Below are 25315 nucleotides of genomic sequence, written 5' to 3'. Positions count from 1 at the left end.
ACTCTTACCACCTTTAACTATAGACACGATGATTGCTGCTAGAACAAGAGTTCGATTAGCCGAAGATACCGCGGAGCCCCATATGACCCATGAGGAGCCTAGAGAGGCGGCAGTTATGCCAGAAGTTCCAAAATCACCACAAACGCCGCGGCCGCAGAAAGATAAGAAAACTATGGGGCCAATCTGTGTATCCCCAAGAAACCCACGGTTTGGCAAATTGTCAATGGCAAAGAAGGGAAAAGCCGTCACCATTGAAACAGACGAGGAGGAGGAAGACTTGCAAGCTCTGATCGCTCAAATTGAGGCACAAGACGATGAGGCGGAGGATGTCTCACAAATGCCTTCTGCGACAAAGTTACCTCCGTACGTCCCCCCGTGGAAGGGGAAAGCCAAGATACCGAAGGACCTGGAGGCCACGAAGAGTGCGCTCCAGACCCCGCTCCTCCCCGATGGTATAAGGTTTGAAGGTCCGCCGTTGGGATGAATACCTACCATGAAGTTTGAGGATTGGGACCTCGCGGACAGCGAGAAGTTCCCACACCTAGCCGCGGAGAAGTTAATGAAGCAGAAATGGTTGCGTGGTGTGGAGAAGGCTGGGTTACTCCATCTGCGATGGATACCCCACTACCACCGCGTGCCCATCACCATTTTCGTCATTAGGCAGTTGTTGTGCCTGGTGCATGATGGGTATCTCTGGCTGGAGGAGCCTATTCCCATCACGGCCGACCTAATTCACCGAATTTCTCGACTGCCATTCAAAGGACACGACCCCGCGGCCATAGCAGGGAAAAGCAGCGACTTGGCCCTCGTAGAAGCCATGAAGGCCAAGTATAAACTAGAGAAGAAAAAGCGAGGGTACGCAATAGCAAGCATTAAGGACAAAGGGGTGCGCGTAGCCACCCAACTACTATCCGGCAAGCTAATGAAGAAATGTCGCGTCGACGAAGTACCAGCGTATGTGATTGCGTTGGCAGAACAGTGCGCAAAGGGGTCCAGTTCAACTGGGCGCAGTTCCTCTGCAATGAGTTTTTGACGAACTACAGGGAGGCCCGGGAGCAAGGTAATACCTTCCACTACGCGTGGTTGCTCTTATCCATCCTGTTGGTTGCAGAGGAGCTGCCGAAAGACAGCCAGTTTCCCACTATTGAGGGTGATCTGCTCGAAACTACGAGGTACACCTCGCTCTGGGCTACAAAAGACGTGAAGAGGATTCGCGAGACAAAGGTGTTCTAGGTGTTCGTGGAGGCGAGCATCCGAATGTGGATCAACCGACGGTCGCGCCTGTCTCCTACGATTTATAACAGCTTGCAAAGCGCAGCAGAGTTCAAGGCAGACATGCATAATCTGTATATCCGGGCGTGCAAGGATCCAGCATAGAAATGGGTGAAGCTTCCGTTCATTGCAACAGATGATGTGATCTTCACAATAATGGAGTCATGGCCTCCAGAGTGACGCGCCCCGGATGTGGCAGAAATGGAGAAGGCCGCAGCCCAACAAAGAAAGAAGGACACTACGCTACGCATCACGCAGTTGGTTGAAAAGGGGCGCCAGGAACAAGAAGCAGCCACACAACAGAAAGCGGTTGATGCAGCAGTAGCAGCTCTGACAGCAGAAACCACAACAGCACCAACCAGAGAGCCCGAGGAGGGCCAGGAGATGTCCACGGGGCAGCAGACCGGGGAAGTGGATAGGGCAAAAGAATGCGCGGACCCTGATTCCGCATCGACCCAACTCAAGCGGCCGCGCAACCCTGAGAAAACAACTTCCATGAAGAAGGTAAAAGCGACAAAGACGTCCGTCGACCCGATCACGCTCACAGAAGGTGATCTGTTTGACATCAGCGAAACGATCTGCGAGGTCACAAAGGACGCGCTCCAGGAACTAAGGATGGAGCAGAACACTGTGTTGGGGGCGCTCAGCGCACAGTTACAAGGCTTACAAGTACAATCCCCCCAAACAGGTACAATGGCTCAGTACGTCGCAACAGGAACCGCTAAGGCCGAACAGATGTTGCGCGCTCGTATGGACAACCCTTTCGTATTGCCTGAAGGCACACTAGCAGCAGCAAGCAAGGGTGACCGGGCTGCGATGAGCAGCATGAAAGGCGTCAGCTTGAACTTGGCCACCCTACCGCGTGAAATTCTGTACCAACTGCAGGATGGGGTCATCGCAGAGCTTCGCGCCCGGGAAGGCCGCGCGATCCAGGTCCTGAATGAGCAGAAAATCAACATGGACCAGCTCAACCTCCAGCGTGATGAGTTGGTTGCGCAGGCTCGCGGACTGGAGCAGGCAGTAGAGGATGCATGCAGGAGCGTCCCAGAGTTGGTCGTGCCGGCAGAGCTACCAGCAGCAAAGCAGGTCCATAGATTGGCGGCCGGAGTCCGCGAGGCCAGGGAAGAAACAGCAAAGGTTCAGTTGGAGCTGAACCTGCAGATCGTCGAGCTGCGATTGAAGGCACAGCCCTCCACGCCCCCAGAAGTCAGAGAGCAGCGTGCCCGCACTATCCAGATGGGGTTGGAGCAAATTGGCCAGGCAACACAGGATTGCACCGGGATGTTGGAGCAAGCACTAACCATGCTTACACACCTGTAGGAAGACCCGAATCTACAGCGCCTAGAAACCGAGGCGCGCAAGTTGCAGCAGGAGTACGACAGTGTCCGGGGCACCATGCAGACGGTTGTCCTTACTCAACGACTCGCCAAACTATAGCAGGCAAGGGCACTGAAGGACCAATTAGATACCGCGCGCCAAAAAAAAGCCCTGCTTAAAGCACGCATCCAACCATGGATCGATGAAGCGTTCACAATTACAACTACCATTGAAGGGAAGCTGGCAAAAATGCAGGAACTTTATGCAATTGGACAGGAATGTGACCCTACTCATGAAGGTTCAGAGCTACATGTAAAACAAGTACAGCAGACAGCCGAACAGTGTGTTGCGCAAGACCTGCTGGATGGGCTTCACGCAAAGATCGTCGCACCAGCAGAGTGACTCGAAACGAGTCACGATGATTGTGTTGGGGGCCTGTTGGGCAACGGATCCCCCCCACAGCATGTTTTTGGGGCTTAAAGCCCAATTTTTGGTCAATGTACTGTAAAGACTCCGCGAAGTATGGACGCAGAGCGCGAAAGTTTAGGATGAGTCATAGGGTTGTCCCAGTGTTGCACGAAGCATCCCCCAGGTTCCAAGCCCCGAAGCGCGTCCCGTACGGAAGCGCCACTTCGACTTTTTTAGCCGCTTCCTGGAAATTTGGAAGCGTTGTACGGAAGCGCCGCTTCCGAAGCGCCGAAGCGCGCTTTGTACGACGCTTCGGGCGTCGAAAGCGTGGCGCTTCAGAGGAGGAAGCGTACGCTTCCCGTACGCTTCCAGAAAAGCTTCCGAAAAAGCGTTTAGAAAATCGTTTTTTTCATTTTTTTTTTATTTTAGGTGAGTTTGCTTGTTGGGGGAGGGTCCACCTTGGGTTAGGGTGACGAATGAAGGCAAAAAAAATATAAATATAGCAGATGCTCCCTCATGGTAATGTTAAATTCTTAAAGTAAAAGTGACATTCTCCTTTATTTTTCATTTTCATCCTTTTACTTAAATTTTTAACATTACCATGAAATGACTCGGGATGTTTGAGAGTGGTTCCAGCCTCATTGGACTTCATATGGAGAAAATAGAATTTCATATCCTATTCAAAATTCAGCAGACATAACAGTTTTCAAGAATTCAGGATCAATGGGATTGTGGCATTTCATTAGATTATATCAAGTATGAAGGTATGCGATTAGCATTTAATCAAGAGCACCAAGCCCTATATGTACCCTAGTGTTGGTGGTGTTAATTGTTTAACTCCTTTGTCACGCGGCACACCCTTAGCAAAAAATTACCTTTCAATCAAGTCAAAATCATCGATCAAACATGTTAAGCTTTTTCTACCATATTTTAAGTCTTGAATTAGGTAGTTTGATCAAAATTGGGCAATGTTGACTAATATCCCTAGACAATCGAGGTAGAGGCAAAGGCTAGACAAGATGAGAAGAATCTAGATTCTAGATCATTAATGTACAATGGATGTTATATCTATCTTGATTTATGCAAAAATATGCATGTTTTCATGTCTTCTACAAGTAATTTGGTATTTGGGATGTTTGTTTTGAGTATAAATGCAAAAAAATATAAATATATATATATATAGCAGACGCTTCCGCGGACGCTTCGCTTCCTAGATTTTTGGAAAATGACGCTTCGGCGTCCCCGCTTCCAAAAAACGCTTCTGCTTCGTGCAACATTGGGTTGTCCGCCGTAAGAATTGTAAAATAATGTAAAGTTGTGTCGGCCTACCCATGGTCCGCGAACCATGGGATTGTATAAATAGAGCGAGGCTCTAAGTGTAAAGTTAGTTTTTGGCAAGTAAGAAAGTAATAGACAAATGCGAAGGCATGGTTAGAGAATAGAAGTGGAACTGAAGTGTATTGGGTCGTAGTAGTAGGAAGAGGCTCTGCAGCTGAGTGCGCAGGGCGGAGTTGGGTCTATATTGAACTGAACTTGAAAAGGATTATTAATAAATATAAGTTTGATTCGGCATATTGTGCATCTATTTCGTGGATCTGTATTTTGATGTTATGCGTTAATGGTATCTATTTATTTATATGCGCGCACTTGATAAACATTGGTATGAATGCTTATGTATGAAAACCCTCTAAATAATTAGCGAACAGAACCTAAGTAAGGAAGACTTGGGTAATTAACACTGGTCGCACTACGGCTAGAGCTACGCGAAGGATGCAAGGGGCTCGCTGGTGCGCGTAGCCCAGAAAGCGCGAAGGTTGAATCACGTACCAATCACCACATATCAAACATCCCCAGGGTGCGGAAACTTGGTTCTAGCACCCTCCCATACTACTTCGAGTGAGACCTCAATCCGCGCTCCGCGGACAGTTGCCATAAGGGCCAGTAGTACCGGGATTTTCTTGGCTAAATCACTTCTGAACCTGGGTCAGGCCCCACTAAGCCAACAGTAGTATTATGGTCCCTATCCTCATTTCCCTACTCATTGGCCAGATGAAAAGTACTTCCCATGAGTCCCAGACTCCATGGGTAGGATGTCTCGGCAGGAGAAGAATGAACCACTCATCCTGCTCACATGTCACCAAGGGGTATCACAGGGGAAGGATGAACCACTCACCCTTACACAACAAACCACTAGGGGAAGGCTGAACCACTCACCCTATGGTTGCTCACCTCTCCAAGAAGTAACCCAAGCCCCCCAGAGCTCACAGAGCTCAATGTCCATCTCATACAGGACCCTCACAAGAGGGTCTCTCCATGACTCCAAGTAGTTCTCAGAAGGCCAAGAATTTGACCTATCAGTGACCTGCTCATCAGTCCCAATGCGATGGAGCCTTATTGCTCCCCATTATACCATATCCCAAATAAAGTGGTACCTGATATCTATATGCTTGGAGCGATCATGAAACACGGGATTCTCTGATAATCAGATCCCACTCTAGTTGTCGCAAAAGATCACGGTGGTATCCAACACATGTCCAAACAGCTCACTAAAGAGCTTCCTCAACCAGACAACCTCAAAGAAGTCCATACTAGCAGCTATGTATTCGGCCTCGATGGTGCTCAAAGCAACCGATTTTTGCTTCCTGCTCATCCAGGATATCAAAGCAAAACCCAAAGAAAAACAACATCCAAAAGTGTTGGCTTAGTGGGGCCTGACCCAGGTTCAGAAGTGATTTAGCGAAGCAAATCCCAGTACTACTGGCCCTTTCAGCAACAGTCTGCGGAGTGTGGACTGAGGTCTCACCCAAAGTAGTATGGGAGGGTGTTGGAACCAGGTTTCCCCACCCTAGGGATGTTTGATATGTGGTGATTGGTACGTGGTCCAACCTTCACACTTATTGTGCTACGCGCACCTGTGGGCACCCCGCGCCCTATGATACTATCTTCGCGCAGTTCTAATCGTAGCGCGACCCGTGTTATTTACCCAAGTCTTCCTTAATTAGTCTCCATTAGCCGATTACTTAGATTAAATTCACATATAAGCAATTATACGTCATTATCAATTTCTCGCAGTAAATAATAGAGTAAAGTAACGCATAACATCAACATACAGATTCAAGAATAGATGCATAGAATAAACTTCTTTTTATTAGCTTTCAAATCCAAGTACAATCCCACTTACATACCCAACTCCACCCTGCGCACTTAGCTGCAGGGGTCCGCGCACTCAGCTGCAGAGCCTCTTCCTACCACTACGACCCAGTACAATTCAGTTGTCACTCTATGCTCTAACCATACCTTCGCATCTATCTATTACTTGCTTTCTTACCAAAAACTATCTTTACACTTAGAGCCTCGCTCTATTTATACAATCCCATGGTCCGGTAGGCCAACACAACTTCACATTATTTTACAATTCTTAGGGCGGACAACCCTATGACTCATCCTAGACTTTCGCGCTCCGCGCTCGTACTTCACGGAGTCTTACAATACAATTGACCAAAACTCGAGCTTTAAGCCCCAAAACCTGCTGCAGGGGATCCCATGCCCAACAATCCCCCAACACAATCATCGTGACTCGTCCCGAATCACTCCGCTGGTGCGGCGGTCTTGGCATGGATCCCATCCAACAGGCCTCGCGCAGCTTGGGTGTCCGCGGCACATTATCGCTGTCTGTTGTACTTGCTGCATGCGTATCTCTAAACCTTCGTGCGCAGGGTCACATTCCTGTCTAACTGCATAAAGTCCCTGCATTTGTGCCAGCTTTTCTTCAATGGTAGCTGTAATTGTGAAAGCTTCATCGATCCATGGCTGGATGCGCGCTTTAAGCAAGGATTCTTTTTGTCGCGCGACATCTAACTGGTCCTTTAGTGCCCTTGCCTGCTGCAGTTTGGCGAGTCGTTGAGTAAGGACAACCGTCTGCACGGTCCCCCGGACATTGTCGTACTCCTGCTGCAACTCGTGCACCTCTGTCTCTAGGCGTTGTAGGTTTGGATCTTCCTGCAGGTATGTAAGCATGGTTAGTGCTTGATCCAACATCCTAGTGCAGTCTTGTACCGCTTGGCCAATTTGCTCCAACCATGTTTGGATAGCGCAGTTGCACTGCTCTCTGACCTCTGGGGCGTGGAAGGTTGCGCCTTCAACCGTAGCTCGGCGATCTGCAGGTTCAGCTCCAACTGAACCTTCGTCGTTTCCTCCCTGGCCTCGCGAACTCCAGCCGCCAATCTGTGGACCCGCTCTGCTGCTGGTAGCTCTGTCGGCACGGCCAACTCTGGGACGCTCCTACACGCATCCTCTACCACCTGCTCCAGTCTACGAGCTTGCGCAACCAACTCATCACGCTGGAGGCTGAGCTGATCCATGTTGATTTTCTGCTCGTTCAAGACCTGGATCGCGCGGCCTTCCCTGGCGCGAAGCTCTGCGATGACCCCATCCTGTAACTAGTACAAGGTTTCACGCGGCAAGGCTGCCAAGTTTAAGCCGACACCTTTCATGCTGCTCATCGCACCCTGGTCAACCTCGCTTACTGCTGCTAGGGCGCCTTCGAGCAACACGAAAGGGTTGTCAATACGGGCGCGCAGCGTCTGTTTGGCCTCTGTTGTTCCTATTATGACGTACGAAGCCATTGTACCTGTTTGGGGGGGCTGTACCTGTAAGCCTTGTAGTTGTGCACTGAGCGCCCCCCAACACAATGTTCTACTCCATCCTCATTTCCTGGAGCGCGTCCTTTGTGACCTCGCAAATCGTTTCGCTGATGTTAAACAGATCACCTTCTATGAGCGTGATCGGGTCGACAGACATCTTTGTCGCCTTTACCTTCTTCCTGGGAGTCGTTTTCTCAGGGTCGCGCAGTCGCTTGAGTTGGGTCGATGTTAAACCGGGGTTCGCGTGCTCTTCTGTCCTGTCCACTTCCCCTATTTGCTGCCCCGTGGACATCTCCTGGCCCTCCTCGGGATCTTTTGTTGGTGCTGTTGTGGTTTCTGTCGTCTGCGACACTGCTGTTGCATCAGTCGTCGTCTGCGACACTGCTGTTGCATCAGTCGTCTTCTGCTGTGTCGCTGCTTCTTGTTCCTAGCGCCTCTTTTCAGCCAGCTGCGCAATGCGCAGCTTGGTGTCCTTCCTTTGCTAGGCTGCGGCCTTCTCCATTCCTACCAAGTTCGAGACGCGCGACTCAGGAGGCCATGACTCCATCATTGCGCAGATCGCATAATACGTTACGATGAACGGAAGCTTCACCAATTTCTACACTGGATCCTTGCACGCCCAGACATGAATGTTGTGCATGTCCGCTTTAAACTCTGCAAAGCTCTTCAGAGTGGCGTACAATGTGGGAGACAATCATGGCCTTCTATTTATCCATATCCGAATGCTTGCCTCCATCAACACCCAAAACACCTTGACCGCGTGATTTTGCTTTGCATCCTTCATGGCCCAGAGCGAAGCGTACTTCGCAGCCTCAGGAAGGTCTTGGTCGATTGGCGGGAACTGGCTCTCTGCCGGTAGTTTGCCTACTACCAGCAAGATGGATAAGAGCAACCACGCATAGTGGAAGGTCTTACCCTGCTCTTGGGCCTCCTTGCAGTTTATCAAAAATTCCTCACAGAGGAACTCAACCTAGTTGAACTGGATGCCCTCCGCGCACTATTCGGCCAACGCAACCACAGGCGCTGGTACTTCATCTACATGGCACTTCCGCATTACTTTGCCGGCCAGGAGCTGGGTGGCGACGCGCACGCCTTTATCCTTGATGCTCGCAATTGCATAGCCGCGCTTCTTCTTTTCCAGCTTATATTTGGTTTTCATGGCTTCCGCGAGAGCCAAATCGCTGCTTTTACCAGCTATTTCCCCGGGGTCCCTTCCCTTACAGGGAAGCCGAGAAATCCTGTGAATGAGTTCCGCCGTGATGGAAATAGGCTCCTATGAGTTGACGATACTCAGAAGCATTTCCCAATTCAGGTCCAACAGCACTACCACATAACTTATTAAAGTTATGTTCCATCGGAGTAGTCACAGGCTTGCAGTCCACCATCCCAAATCTTTCCAATATCTTCACAACATATTTTCCTTAAGAGAGGAAAATTTCACCTGGCTTTTGCCAGACCTCCAACCTTAGGAAATAGTGCATCAGTCCTAGTCCTTCATCTCAAATTCAAAAGCCAACTCCCTCTAACATTTGTGAATGAGAGGGTTTGCACCTGTCAAAAAGAGATTATCCACATAAAGTACCAAGATGAGAGGTCTATCATTCTCAACTTTAAAATAAAGGTTTGGATCAGCTTCACTTCTTGTAAATCCCAGCTTCATCAGATAGTTGTCGATCCTTTCATACCAAGCTCGGGGAGCTTGCTTCAACCCATAGAGGCCTTTTTTCAACCTACATACATGTGTCTGACGATCTTGAACTTCGAACCCCTCGAGTTGTTCTACATAAACTTCCTCCTTAATTGAACCATGTCAAAAGACGGTCTTGACATCCATCTAGTGTAGATTCCATCCTTGCGAGGCAGCAAGGGCTATAATCAAACGGATGGTGGTATATCGGGCAATAGGTGCAAATATCTCACCGTAGTCCACACCTTCTGATGAGGCCCATCAATGGGTAAATTATATGAACCTTAATGCACCTCCAGCTTACTAAAATCAACTTTTCTCATCATTCTTTACATGTTTTAATTATGTTTTGCTTAATGAGGAGAGTAAAGATGAGATGTCATGTTTAGTGGTCTAATGTGCATTGATTGCAGGTTTTGGAGCAAATTTTGGCTAATTAAAGTGCAAGAACTCGAATGGAGACAAGCAAGAGGGATTCTAGGAGACAGGATCTCCCTCCTTAACTCCTCACTCACTCAAAGATTCCTCAATCAAATCTCATCAACTCGGAGTTGCAAGCAGTCGAGTCATGAAGTTCATTAGCAGCCAAGCTAGTGACAGTTGAAGACCAGTTGATCTCGAGATTGGAGCCAAGCCTCCCTAAATTTAAGGAAGTTGTTGGTAACTTCAGTTGTATAAATAAAGAGGCCTAGGGCCTCATTAGGATTCGGATTTTTTGTTCAAGATAGCTAAGCAGTTTTCGAGTTGAAGCATTGTAACCAAGCACTCTTATGTATTTCTGATTTCTTTAATGAAAATGAGCAGCATTCCCTTGATCCAACACTGAGTTGACTCAGAGGGCTGAAGCTCTTGGGTTAGGGCCCAACCCTAGCAGCAGAGGTTCCTCTTATTGTATATGTATGCTTAGGTTATCTCATAGTTAGTTGTTAAACTGATTTTGGTATTGTTAATTTGCAAGTATTGGTAGATTTGATTAGTTTGCTTCCATTTGTGAATAGTTCTAATAGTAGCATTGTAGTGATAAGAATATATTCCAAAAAGGCTGACAGCAAGTGGTTTTCACCTCATTTCTCCCTTTCAGGGATCATGGTTTGAGGAATACTTCTCATGCAGCCCAAAAAGACAGAATTCTAGCTTTTTGTGTAATTTAGGGTTTTCTTGCTAATTAGGTCATTATCTTGCAGTTTCGTAGATAAGTTGCAGTTGGTATTTTCTAATCTTTGAAGTTTTGCACTAATCTCATCTCGCTTTCATATTGGTTCCAAGCATTTCCATGCATGAGCTTAGCAAAGTAAATGGTGATAACTCTGTTTTCTTTTACTCGAATACACCTTTCTTGTTTTTGAGGAGTTCATATATGAATGCCAAGAATGATGTTTGTTGATTGTAGGAGATTCTAAATTGCAAGAAGACCTCATCTCATCAGCCTCAGCCAAGCCATATCCACCCATGATTGCCAAAAGTCACTAAGGTCTCAATTCGAATTCTTGTCTTACGAGGAAAACTAGCCATCTCTGTTGAGCAAATCCAACCATCTTAAAGCTTTGGCTTGAGTTCTAAGTAAGTTCCTATCACTCCCATGCCTTATTCCCTCCTTATTCACCTTTTCCAAGCTCCACCCCACCTTCTAGACCACTCCTTAAGCTTTTAGCCTGTTCCTGTAGTACAACAAGGGATCATGTAGGTAAACTAGTACTTCTTGTAGACATCTTGTAGGAAAACCTGTAGTGGCCTGTTTTGAGCCCGAATAGAGAAAATTCATCACTAAAAGCCTGGATTAGGTCCCTACTTGCCCTCCAAGTCATCTGAACCATTGTCCTCCTTTTCTTTCACACCTGGTCTCCCGTACCATTTAACCGAGCAAGATTAGCATTTACATTTTTCAAGAAAGAAGATAAAAAGAAAAAGAGTTCTTTTACATTTGTTCTTGCACACAGCAGTTAGCACTCTTTAGATCAGATTTCATGCTTAGACTAGTTAAAACCTCACGTGTTAAAATAGGGTTCTTTTGCAAGCAAAGTAGATTAGCAAGTAGATTAAGGATTTCATGTTGGTTTGCAAGCATTTCTTTCAGTCTTTCCTTCATGCAATAGACAACATTTATTTTCTTCCAATTAGGGTAAATTAAAAATTTCCCTTCTCCAAAGTGGTAATCAGACTTCTTCTAGTCAATAGAAGGTTGGTTTGAGAAACCCTAGCAATCTATTGCCCCAGCTCAGCAGTGACAAAGAGTAGACCAATTACATGTATTTGTGTATACAGCACTGTCACCTCCAAGTTTTTACGAACCCCGGGTTGATGAAGTAAAGTCAGTAGCCCCAGGAATTGCAGCATCCTTGCTGCAATATTGGTGCTCATCACCTTCCTTTTGAGAGAAGCCTCGAGCAACAAATTTAGCCTTGAATTTTTCAGCACTTCTATCAGCTCCATGCTTGATCTTGTAGAGCCATGTCGAGGTGACAACGGATTTGTCCTTGGGTCTAGGGACCATATCCCAGACATCATTCTTCATAATTGACTCGTATTCTTCATTCATAGCATCCTTCCATACTTGTTCCTTCACGGCTCCTTCGAATGATGAAGGCTCATTTTGAATGATAGTGCTCATGGCGATCAAATATCCTTGGTACCTGTTCGGCTTCTTGCTTTCACGGAAAGTCTGCCTTGGTGCAATGTGCCTCTCAACATCTTCGAGAGTATCCCTAAGCCATGAGGGTCTCCTCTTGGAGGAGGAAGGCTCATGAGGGAGTGGATAAATAGGATCCATAGGTTCAGCAACATCAAGCATCATTTCGTCCTCTTTTTCACCCTGATTTCCTGTGTCATCGTCTTTGTCCTTCCTTCAGATGGGAAGGTTGTTGATCTTCTTAAGGGCCATATCTTCGTCGAAGGTGACATCATGACTTATCTCAACTTCCCTTTAACCAGCCACATAAATTCTATATCCCTTAGAATTTTCACTATAGCCCACAAAGATTCCTTTCTTCCCAGATGCACCCAATTTGCTTCTTTTCTCTTTCGGCACATGAAAATATACAGGGCTTCCAAAAATTCTAAAATGAGAGACATCGGGTTTCTTACCAGTGAACATTTCTTCGGGAGTCTTGGAGTCCAATGCTTGATGAGGGCATCGGTTTTGAACATACACGGCAATATTTGCAGCTTCACCCCATAGAAACTTCAGAAGGCCTTGATCATGAAGCATGGCACAGACAGCTTCTACAATAGAGCGATTCTTCCTTTCAGCCACACCATTCTGCTCGGGAGTGTATGGCGTTGTAGTCTCCCTCTTAATGCCAGCTTCTCTACAATAATCTTGGAATTCATTGGATTCTAACTCGGGCATACCTGTCACCATCTGTCTCACATCGGGTAGGGCCTTATAATGAAGATGAGCGAACCTCCGGTTCCATAGTTCAGATTGTAGAGATGTGTCACAAGACATGGTTCCCAATGGACTTCCTCCAACATGATACAAATTGTCAACCCTGAACCCAAGAGTAAAAGCATCCTTGAAATTTATTTTCCAAACACGTACCTTTCCATCGATAAAATCCACCTTGAATCCTTTATCTTCCATTGCTAAAATGGACACCAAGTTCTTCTTGAGATCGGGTACATATAGTACTTCTTGCAAATGAAGGGTAACATTCCCTACTCCCTTTACAGAATAGGTGGCATTGTCTCCAAGGATGATCTCCAAGTTTGTCTCCTTTTCTATCAGATTAGAGAGGGTTTCCTTGTATCCGGTGAAGTGCCTTGAGGCACCACTATCAATCAGCCAATTTCCCAAAGTGTCTAGAGGAGAGGCAGTGGAGAAGGCCGATATAAGATAGTACTCTTTTTTATTATAGTTAACAACATTGGATTCATCATACCTGGAGTTCCTTGATTTCTTGGAGGGTCGACCATTTCCTTGATGTCCGCATTCCTTTTTCCTTGGCCATTGGACCTGCCATTCCTTTGATTGTTGTTGTTGAAGTTGCCCTTGGAATTGTTATGATAGTCATCATCTCGAGGTGTATCCCTTCTATTAAGACACTCCCTTGCATAGTGGCCAAACTTATTGCAAACAAAGCATCTTCCCTTCCTTCCATTTTTGAATCCCGATCTTCCTTGGCTTTGCTTCTTTGAACCTGCATTGTTCTTCCTCTTGGCATGAGCAGAGAATGCAATGGGGTTGCTTCTATTATAAGGCATTTCTTGCTCCACCATTCTTGTTTCTTCTTGAATGCATCTCGACATCAATTCTTCAAACCCTGGAATTCGATCATTGTTGAGTATAGTGGTTCTAAATACATACCACTCAGGTGGGAGTCCTCCAAGGGTGGTGAGAGTAAGTTCTCTGTCAGGAATGACTTCTCCAATCGAGAGTAGATCATTCTTCATCTCAGTGATCCTCAAGAAATAGGATTGAATGTCCTCGTCCTTGCCCTTCTTAATATCCTTCAACTTATTCTTGAGAAAGAGAATTTGATTAGCATTACTAACCTTGAACATATTGACCAACCTGTCGTATATCTCGTTGGAGGTCTTCAATTTGGAGATATAGGCCACCAGATGCTTGTCAATGGAAACCCTAATAATCTTCTTTGCTTTGACTTCAGCCTTATTGTACTTGGTCTTCGCAACAACCGATGCATTTGAAGGAGGCTCAGGGATTTTACCTTGCACATAATCCATCACTTCCTTCTCTTCCAAGGTCAAGTCAAGAGACATCTTCCATCCATGATAGTCAAATTTATCATGGAGCTTGTCTTCAGCCGGGAATTAGGATGAGGAACCCATTGAGTCTTTTGTCCTTGTCCAACTGTCTTTGGTGATTGCTCTTTCACTCTTGCTTGGGCTTTGTCTTCACCTCAACTCTGATACCATGTTAATTTTAGGCAACAATGGTATGTTCTATGCTTTAGAGCAATTAATTCAATTTCTTTACGAGCCCAATATCAATTTCAATTTAGCAATCACATAAACATGTAAGTCAAATGTTGATAGAACATAAACATAAACAATAGAAGACAAGCCAAGACAAGAGGACACAAGATGTAGCACCAACCAGGGACAAACCCCAATGTGGGGAAACCCTTGATCAAATCTTCTTTTAGTCTTCAATAGTTCAGCAGAGAGAGTACAATTTACAAATTCTGATAATTTATAACAGCAGTAAAATAGCCCTAACCAGAAAAGTCAACACTGGTCAACAGGGAAGATTTGACCCTCAAAGATTTGATCAACTTCAATCAACTTCGGCCTCCAAACAGCAAAATGAAATAGCCCTCAAAACAGTGGAATTTTGCCCAGTCAAAGTCTAGTCAAACAGTCAACCTGCGGTCAACCCTAACCACAATCAACGTTGGTCAAAACTCCTTGATTTTCATGCCCAGAATTACAACCTGCTTAGAGATTACTCACCCAAACCGAAGTCAAAACAGGTCAACGAAGGCAAATAGCCTCCCAGCAGCTCAGTCAACACAGCAAACGGAAACCCTAGTTCACACGTGTGGAGAGAGAGAAGACTGCCTCGGATAGTGTGCCCAATCACAAGAGGAGAGAGAGATATGTGTGATGAGATGATGGTGAAAATGACTTGAGGTCTCCTTCTTTTTATATGCAACGTTGAGGATGAATTGGGGGCTTGTGTGCCTATTTTGCTTGCTGGCCGACCTTGACAATTTGTCCATAATATAAATAAATTCATATCTTCATTTGTACATGTTAGAATCAGATGATCTTTAGATCAATCCTACACCTCTCCGAGAGAGGAATCTAATAAAAATATCAGTTGTCATAAATAAGATGACCCATGTGGAGTTTGGCCCTAGTTGCCAATTTTAACAATATGGCACAGGGGTGATTGGCTGAAAAAAGTTCAGCTCAATCTATGGTTAGGTGGTATGTGGAAGTCCCTGATTTGGTTGGCTTTTGCATACGTTAATAAGAGTTATTTTCCTATTGTGATTTATGAGTATTTGTACTTGTTATTATGTTGATTTGATGGTGGTTCTGTCATGGTTAATATTTTTATTATATGCTAGTTATAAGCATGGTTCTATAATATGTTCTACCTATGGCACTTGTTCAGGTTTGATAAGTTGATGAATGCATGGGCTAACAAGTGTTGTTGCAGCTACTTAAGAGGGCATTAGACCTTCTCAGTGATTCTCAGCTACAGTACAGCAGTTTATACTCAGATATGCATTCATGACCTGTAGCTTACATGTTTACCATGTGTTTGACGAAATGCCTAGTATGTTTTGGTCAGTCTACGTCAAGTTTTTTATTCAAGTTTGAATGTTTAGCCTTGTCTTCATGAGAGATATGATTATGGAAAGTTACAGGAAGTTTTGGGCAATGGTCTGGAGGCTAGCCTAGAAAAGTAGCTCAGATCTCGGGACCACAGGCATTGAACCAAGGATTTTAGGTCATAACTATGGGTAGCTAGGCTTATGAGTGTGGTTATAGCCTCATAACTACATGGAAGCAGTGTCAAGGGTGTTGTTGGGGGTCGAGGTCAGTGAAACAAGGTTCCATCTCAAGGATTGACCACGTGAAGTGTTTCTTCAGCCCCTGGGTGATTTGTAGTCCCTACAGGATCTCAGTTTGTGGTCAGTTTGTAGACCCCACTTCCTTAATTGGAACTAGGAGGTTGGGTCATGTCATAGTGGCACTCCGCTTCACATTTACCAGGAGGGCATGTAAAAGCAGGTAAATGTGGGGTGGAGGTGTTACAGAAGATCCTTATCCTTTGATAAGTTGATCTCCCCTAGCCAATTTTGGGACTTGGCGGAGTAAATACCCCAACATGCATCCTACCCACAAGTCGGGCTTGTTGGGATTGCCACTCATCTGGCCAATGAGTGAAGAGATTTAGGTATGGAGGATCTTTACCTATGGCAAACACGTCAGGTAAATTGATCTCCCTAAATTCGAGATGCATGGTGTTCAAACACTTGACCACTCTGGATCATGTTGGATATGACATGGGGTATGGAGGATCTTTACCACTTGTGGTAAATTGATCTCCCCTATGGTCGATGAAGATCAGTCGATGGATATAGGGTTTGGAGGATCTTTACCTTAGTGGTAAATTGATCTCCCCTGTGATGATTCTTCTTCTTCAATAGAGATGAGAAGACATTGGATGTAGCGATTATGAGACATGTACATCCGAGATGACTTATAATGCAGATGGAAAAATTCCTCCCTAGCTGAGAGGGAGTGTTGAAAATTGGCAGTTGAGGGAGCAATTTCCCCATTGGAGAAGCCCAACAACCCCTGAAGAGACCCCTCTTCTACTTGAGAAAATTCAAATTGCACATGGAAAATATTATTATTATGCTAGTCCAAGTCAGCATGAAAAAGTCAAGTTGGCCTAGAGAGAGAAATTGACCCTCCTCCAACCCATATAAATACAAGTTCGTTGACCTCACTTGGAAACATCATCATCACATCACACATTCATCAAATGGTTCGTACACTTTTGAAAACTGCAGGGACGAGTTCACACGTGCAAAGGAGAGATGTGTTCTACTGACCAGCATTGACTTTCTGTTTTGGGCATTCTTTGACCAGCATTGACTTGGGCTGATTTGACTTGGTTTGACTAAATTTCTAATCTATTTTGGGAGGCCGAAATCAAGGAGACTTTGACTGAACTTCTCGGCATATTTTGACTGGTTTGACTGTCGATTTGAGCTAGGGTTTGACCACTGGTTGACTGTGATTGTTGGCCGATTTGTTGGCAGAGTCTGTGGACTGTTTTGACTGGGTTTGACTAAGGAAGGAAGGCCACATTCATTGCTGGTTTGACTGAACTTTTCTAAGCAGCTGGACCGTTCAGTTTGATTGGTTAGGGCAAGTCATTGACAGTTGTTGACTGTTTACAGGTTCGAAAATTGCAGATTGGTACTTTGACCAGATTTGACTATATTTCTCATCTTTGAATGGTTTTTGGATTGGTTGAATTGGGATAGTCAAAGCTTGACTTTGACTTGTTGATGGATGTACTATTTGGATTATTTCTCTGCTGAACATTTGATCTAATAGAAGAAGAATCTAGTTGGGGTTTCTCCCTGGTCTTTGACCTAAATCTCTGTGTCCCATTGATCCTAGTTGTCTTCTATTGTGCATATTGTTTACTGTTCTATCTACAATTGCTTATTGTTATTGGGTGATTGAATATTATATTGGAAAAGTGAATGCTATTGGAAGAAGAAATTGTTTGAATAATTGTTACAGCATAGAACATTGTGAAAAAATAACAACCATATGCCTTTGGAGTCAACAGAGATGTTACCCTTACTTGCATAGGTCCATTAACGGCTAGACTAGATACTCCAGATTGAACAAAAGGAGAAGACTCCCCTCTTTGACCACTAGTCATCCAAGGCATTGCCTGAAGGGTGCCAAATGGCTTGGTTACATGTTGTGATGTAGTGACCAGAAGCTGAATTATCGGTTGTTGGTTCTATTGCATTTGAGCAGCTATCATTTGCCTAGTTTTTTGCCAAGATCGCTTCTGCCAATCCTCCATTGAATCCTTCCCTGACGATCTTGGTCAGTGACATTAAACTAATTGATCATAGGCTGGCAAGGTGAACCTAGCTCTGATACCACTGTAATATCCTAAGGTAGTTTTTCAGCTTAGCATTCTTATTCAAGCTAGGATTTCCAATTGAACAGAAATTCATTTACTCACACAACAGCGAACCTTCCTTCATATAATATACAAGTCATTCAACAACAACAGTATAAATGCATGAATAATCTAATCAACAGCAATATGATATCCTCAAACAGACAATAAATAGTACTGATTGTCCAATGAACAGGGAATGTACACAGCCAATATTCCACCAATATTCTGCTATTTGCAAATGTAAATAACCAGATCCACTATTAAACCAATTTAGCTGAGTTCTACTGATATCTATTTTACTCTATTCTCTTGTACTAAACCTGGACTGCCCTTTATTAATTCACTAGTCTGAGAGAGTAGTTATAATATGCTCGGCCACCTTCCTGAGGGTACCCAGAGCTCAGAAAATTGCATCTATCCTCAAAAACGTCTTTAAATAGCTCACTTTATAGAATTATAAGCCACATCAGGAATGCACAATAGGTTAGGCGTCTCTGTTGTAAGTTCAACTGCCCTTCTATGAAGATCTGAATCACTAAGAGGATGGAATACTAGGCTGTTGCCTCTTGGATAGTTCAGCTCTTCCACTAGTTGTCTTCGCTGCCTCAGAATCCCTCAATTTGTCCAACAACGAGCAATAAAACTGATTGGAAATGCTACCAAGTTGTGCTGGATCGGACAGAAAATGCGGCCCTAGCCTGAGGCCCTGCAACTGTGGCCTTACAGCCTCCAAAAAATTCACTGTCGCTTCTGCTGATTATGAGGTAGTATTTCTTAATTAATTGCCTGGAAGGTACCCACTATTGTTGCACAGATTTTATGTCTTGAATCGCTTAATTGTACAGAGAAAGCACAACAAATCTGCCTCAGACTAGACCTAATTGCTCCAAGGAATATGTTGTGCCAGGACAAGGTAAAATCTCCAATCCCTAAACTAAACCAAAACTGTCTAGATAGGGTGGGATCACTTCCACCGAAACTAGACAGATGATTAGATAGGGTGGGATCACCTCCACCGAAACTAATGAAAGAGAAGGGGTCTTAAACCTTTAGAGCCTCAGCTCAAGAAAAATAGAGATATCAAATCCAAATTCATGGTGATAAATGATTCCAACTCCCTTTTACAGTACTTATAGATTTTCTGATGGGGTTCACTCTAATGTGAGGGGTTGCAAGTGCAACTCCAATTTGAGCCTTTTTGCCACATCCAACCCAAAATTTACCTAATGTTGCCCCAAACATTGGATAATTGGGTTTTTCCCCCTTTATCAAGACTATAGCCTACAGGGTTTGATAGGCTACTTCATCCTCCCATAGGCAATCAATCCATAGGGGACATTACAGTAATATAGATAACCTTCTTGTGATGTAATCTTATGGTTGATGGATTTCTCAATTAACATCAGTTATAAAGCAAATAATGCATGTCATCCTGGAAATGGTGGAAACAGGTAGTGTATCTCCCATAACCTCTCACTCAGGAGATGAGTTTGATAGCAGTAGTACTGTAACAGTCAAAGCAGGGCAGAGATCCGGGTGATCTGAAGAGTAATTGCATTCTCCTCCTAGAGATAAACTTCATGGTGCTGCAACAATCAACACATGAGAAGCTTCCAGGTGATCCAGAGAGAAATTCCAAAGTAACGCATTAACTAGAAAGAAAAACAATGGTCAGCTTTTTATTGAGGCAACTAAGGCTGTATCCCTTATACCAGTAATTGTTGTAGAGAATGGAAAAAAAAAAAAAACAGGCCACTAAACAAATATCTTTCCGCAAAACATCATGCACTAACAATCTAATATAAGATATACAAAGTCAGAAATAACATATCATACCTGGTCATACACCATGAAAAGAACGCAAAGAATGTGTGTAGCCTATTTGTGAAGTTTAAACTTGAGTTTCTTGGTTTTCTTGATTCACTTCACCAATAATCCCGACAGGAACATGCACCATCCTTGAAATAGTGGAAACGGCTAGCATCCCTCACGATAATTTCTCGTCTGACAATCTTGGAGATATACTTTGTGGCAGTGTGGCAATCACCACACACACGAAGATTCTTAGTGACACGGATAGGAATCCCAGGAAATTCATTAATCAGCCCAAAAGCAATAGCAAGTTTTTCACTGTGGCAACAGAGACCGGAGTCTTTATCTTCATCCTCCACATCTTGCAGTGCAAAGTTCCTTGCAGGTTCATAGCCTCCCTCCTTCATCTGCCCAGCCAAGTTCTCTAGCATTGCATGGATTTCTTGTGATTGGGGGTATGATCTGTCTCGTGCAATAAATGCATAAACCTTTTTCTTGACCTCAATCCAGCTACATCCTGGGTTTTTATTCAGCCACTTGTCTTTCATCAGTGTTCTAACTCTTTTTGCTTCATCCCACCTACCAGCCACAGCATACATGTTTGACATGAGTACATAATATCCAGTGTCTTGTGGTTCTAATTCAAAAATGTGTTGTGCCACATATTGCCCTATCTCTACATGGCAATGGATTCTACAGGCACCAAGCAAAGCTCCCCACAAACCAGCATCAGGTTGCAGTGGCATTTTCTTGATAAAGTCAAGTGCCTCATCCAATAGCCCAGCGCGTCCAAGAATGTCAACCATGCATGTATAGTGCTCCACCATAGGGGTGATACCATACTGATGACTCATGGACTCGAAGTATTGCCAACCTTTATCCACTAGGCCTGCATGACTACATGCAGACAGAATAGCAATAAATGTTATGTAATTTGGATTCGTACCTGCCTTTTGCATGTCATGGAAGAGCTTGAGAGCATCTTCACCATATCCATGCATTCCATAACCTGCGATGATTGTATTCCATGAAACCACATTTTTTTGAAGTATCCTATCAAAAGTCCAGTGTGCAGCCTCTATACTTCCACATTTGGCATAGGTATCTACAAGGGCACTCCCCACAAAAACATCTGATTCAAATCCGTTTCTTAATATGTAGTTGTGAATCTCTTTACCCTTTCGAAGAGCTGTTAAGTCAGTGCATATTGGAAGAACACTAGCAATGGTGGTCGAAGTGGGTTTCATCCCTTCCACTTGCATTTGGTGAAAGAGTTTAATGGCCTGATCACCTTGCCCATTCTGGGCATACCCTGCAATCAGTGCAGTCCATTGCACTGCATCTCTTTTATAAATTTTGTCAAACACTTTATGTGCGTGCTCTATCGTTTTGCATTTACAATACATATCTATAAGGGCACACCCCACATAAATATCTGACTCAAGCCCACTACTGTATATGTAACTGTGAATCTCCCTACCGTTTTGTAAAGCTGATAAATGAGCACATACTGGAAGAACACTAGCCACAGTTGTTGAATCGGGTTTCTCTCCTGCCTGTAGCATTTTGTAAAAAAGATCCAAAGATTCCCTCTCGTGGCCATTTTGAGCATATCCTGCAATCATGGCATTCCATGTTACTACATTTTTATAACACATGCTGTCAAAGACCTCTACTGCATTTTTCAGGTTCCCACATTTGGCATACATGTCTAGAAGAGCACTGCTCACAAAGACATCAAACTCTAACCCTGTCCTGAGTATGTTATTGTGGATTTCCTTGCCTTGTTGGAGAGCTTGTAATTGTGCACACGCAGAGAGAGCACATCCAATCGTGACAGAGTCCGCCATCTCTCCCATTTGTTTCATCTGACGCAAGATATTCAAAGCCTCCCTGTGACACCCATTCTGAGCATATCCTGCCATCATCGCATTCCATGAAACCACATTTCGTTGAGACATTTTGTCAAACAATTGGCTTGCATCATCCATGTTTCCACACTTTGCATACATGTCCACCAGAGCACTGCCCACAAAAACATCGCACTCAAACCCACCTCTCACGACACAAGCATGAATCTGTTTACCCTGTTGCAGAGCTCCCATTCGACTGCTCACTGAGAGAACAGTAGCCATGGTAAATGAATCCAGTTTCACGCCTTCTCTCTGCATTTCACGAAAGAGTTCCAAAGCCTCATTACCATGCCCATGTTGAGCATACCCTGCAATCATTGCATTCCATGAAACCACATTTCTTTGAGGCATTTTGTCAAAGATATGGCGTGCATCTTTTAAACTCCCACATTTGGCATACATTGCTACAAGAGCATTGCCCACAAAATGGTCTGACTCTAATCTACTACGCATTATGAGATCGTGGATCTCCCTGCCCTGTTGCATATCTGATAAACCAGCACAGGCCTTGAGAACACACGGAAACGTGAAATTGTCGGGGTTCATGTTAAAATGTTGCATTTGATGGTAGAGAGCAAGAGCCTCCTCGTAGAAGCCATACCTCACATATCCTCTGATAATTTCATTCCATAAGAACACCGATTGTTTAGGCATTTTGTCAAACAATTGGCGTGCATCATTCATGTTTCCACACCTGGCGTACATAGTCACAAGCTTACTCATTAAAATGAGTTCATGGTCAAACCCATAGATAAACATGTGTGCATGCACTGATTTACCTTGAGCCAAGGATTTGGTATCACCACATCCCTGCAATATATAAACAAAATCATCAATTGGACTAGATGGGCAAATACTCCATGCCGCTTTTGACTGGGCTTTCTCACGAATAACCCCATTTCGGCCCAATTCCAGATTGTTCACATGCTTGGACGAAAGAGTTGGAGATAGTTCAGTACTGTAAATTCCACTGCTCAAAGAAGTAATCTTTACGTTATAAATGAATTTGAAGCCTAATTTGATTCTGTTGTATGGTCTTAAAAACGACAACACAAACAGGCATCGCGAACCCATCGGTGCTGGGTAGATATTGCAATTGGGATTGGGACGTCATCAGCGTTATGTTTTGTTTTTTTTAAGTTTTGTATTTTGTTTGAAGTCGTAGCCTCATGTAATTGCAATGACACAAGTCTTTTAAGCTGCCGGCAGACCGAGAACCCAATTGCGAGCTATGATACCATTCAAATTTACTTTCTATGGACTGTAACAACAACCATAATGGAAGGGATCCACTCAACTGAGGAGCATATGGCAACGTATCAGCAGATGAAATGGGAGAATCAATGAAATATATATTGTATGATTCAAAATGTAGAATCCCATTAAAACTCGCTGCTTAATACTGTTTCTCACATACTGTCACATTTATAACCAGGTACTACATAGTTACAATAATTTGCCTTCTCAGAGAGCACAACTATTTGGCAGCATCACAAATCAATAGTAACACAGAGGATACCTTTTTCTTCCTTGCATGAAACGAGCTCAGACAGCATTATATAGCCATTATTTTCGTTACATAAACGAGTTCAGAAACACTATATATTCCTTCATTTCATTAAATCGACATCTTGGAAATTGGGTTGCAGCGCTCTACATGCATGTCATAATCTGACCATATTGGATTGGATTGGATTGCCGTATTCTAACTAAACTGTTTTTTTACTTTGAAAAGAAAATCCATATAAATTAGGTAGGGATTTTTGTAAATTTAGGTTACTGTCCAACTTTAAGGTTTTAGGTGTTTTGTGATTTTTTTATGGGATTGTTTTAGTTTAATTAAATTGTTTTTTGCCCCGAAAATTATGGAAATTTGGGTATTTTTTGTAAATCTAGGTTAAACTTTAAGGTTTTGGTTGCCCTGTGATTTTTTTATGATACTTAATATTATTAGAAACATGATTCAAACACGGCTAGTGTGAGATATTTTGAAATTTTTTTGCCTAGCCACTTTCCAGAGAATTCCTCCATATGTAGACACTTCCTATTGGATTGGATCTGATTGTAAATTTTGGAATATTTCATTTGTTTCCCAACACTTCATTAATTTAGTTAATTTTGTTCTTATATAACTTAAACTTTGGAATAAGAGAGAAAAGTCAAATTGAATACTTAATTTCATCTTTTTGCAAATTGAATTTTCAAAATAGTTAAAGGATATTCTAATGAGGTTACAATTTTGCATGGAAAATAATAAAAATATGGGTAAGATTTTGATAAAATTTCACTAAATTTTTTGAAAATTCGAGTTGTCGTTGTCAAACTTCAAGATTTTGGATGCTTAGGGATTGTTCAAGATTTTGGGTTGTGCTTGTCAAACTTCAAGATTATGGATGCTTCAAGGATTATTGATAGCGTTGAATCTATTTCCACACCATTAATAGATACCAAAAAAATAATATATTTTAATTAATCAATAGAATAAGCATATTAGTTTTCCTTAAAGGTTCTGTATTTTAATATCCATTTGGATTAATTTATATTTATTTATTATTTTTTTCCATAAAGTATATTTAACTTTTTATTTTGTTTAAATTATTTTTTAGAAATATAATAATTTAATTTTTTTATTTTTCTTATAAAAAATTTAGAAAATATTAAGTTATGAATTTAATTTTTTTAATTTTTAATTTTAAATATTGATATAAATTATTTTAAAAAACATAATATAATATCTAAAATATGATTATGAAATTATTCATGTAAAAAAAAAAAAAATCTTAATATATAAAATTGGTAATTTTTTAAATTATTAAATTTATGAATATATTTTTTTATTTCACATGTAAATAAGTTTTAAAGAAAATTTTGAATGTGATCTTGAACTTGCATGCTTAACATTTTAAAGCACTACTCTAACAACTCATTAGCACAATGTAGTTTTAAAATTCACTTACACATTAAAAAAGAAGCATCTTCCATCTTCTAACTAGTATCAATAACTAGGGTTTTCAAGTAAACTATATATAGTTATGAATTAACATGGATAAGGCATGTTGTGTTCATGATTCATTAAAACTATCATAAAATCAAAAACATCTACACAAAATTTAAAATATCTTAACATAAGGTAAATCAATTGACAATAAGAAAATGCTTAGCCTAAGAAATAAGTTGACTAGCAAGTGAAAAAAACACTAGCATAATAAAATGAGTCAACCAATAATGAAGGAAATACTCAAAGAATAACATGAGTCCACCAATAGTGGAAAAATGCTTTGAAAACAAAATGAACCAAAACAACAATGAAGAAAAAAACTTATATAACAAAATGAATTGAACAATAGTGAAGGAAACATTTAGATAACAAAATGAGTTGACCAATGACTTGCAAGCAAAGGGAAGATCCATCCAACAAGCAATAGAATGTTGTTCATAGCTTGTGAGCAAAGGAAACATGCACAACAAAAAATAGATGGTTGTAGATGACCCATGGGCAAAAGAAAGATGCCTAGTAAGCAATAGAATGTTGTGCATCGCTTATGGGTAAAGGAAACATGCCCACTAAGCAATAGATTGTTGTAGACAGCCCATGGGCAAAGGAAACATGCCCACTAAGCAAAAG

The 25315-nt window shown here is 42.8% G+C and overlaps 1 pseudogene across 3 annotated transcripts in view; it reads right to left on the bottom strand.

The window, feature by feature from the left end:
- The window catches only part of LOC149251532 (pentatricopeptide repeat-containing protein At3g12770 pseudogene), an 85548-nt pseudogene extending 62165 nt beyond the window's left edge, over positions 1-23383 (bottom strand). For 2 of the 3 annotated variants that reach the window (XR_016266893.1, XR_016266894.1), the window contains exon 1: positions 19802-23383. The product of XR_016266893.1 is annotated as a pentatricopeptide repeat-containing protein At3g12770 pseudogene, transcript variant X1 (transcript). The remainder of the gene's footprint in view (positions 1-19801) is intronic. The other variant, XR_016266895.1, reaches the window with a different exon arrangement.
- Between the last annotated feature and the right edge of the window lie 1932 nt (positions 23384-25315).

Source organism: Pinus tabuliformis, chromosome 7 (assembly GCF_031772625.1).
Source record: "Pinus tabuliformis cultivar Carrire ecotype Pingquan chromosome 7, CPIR1, whole genome shotgun sequence".
Taxonomy (NCBI): Eukaryota; Viridiplantae; Streptophyta; class Pinopsida; order Pinales; family Pinaceae; genus Pinus; species Pinus tabuliformis.
This window is presented reverse-complemented; position numbering and strand designations above follow the sequence as displayed.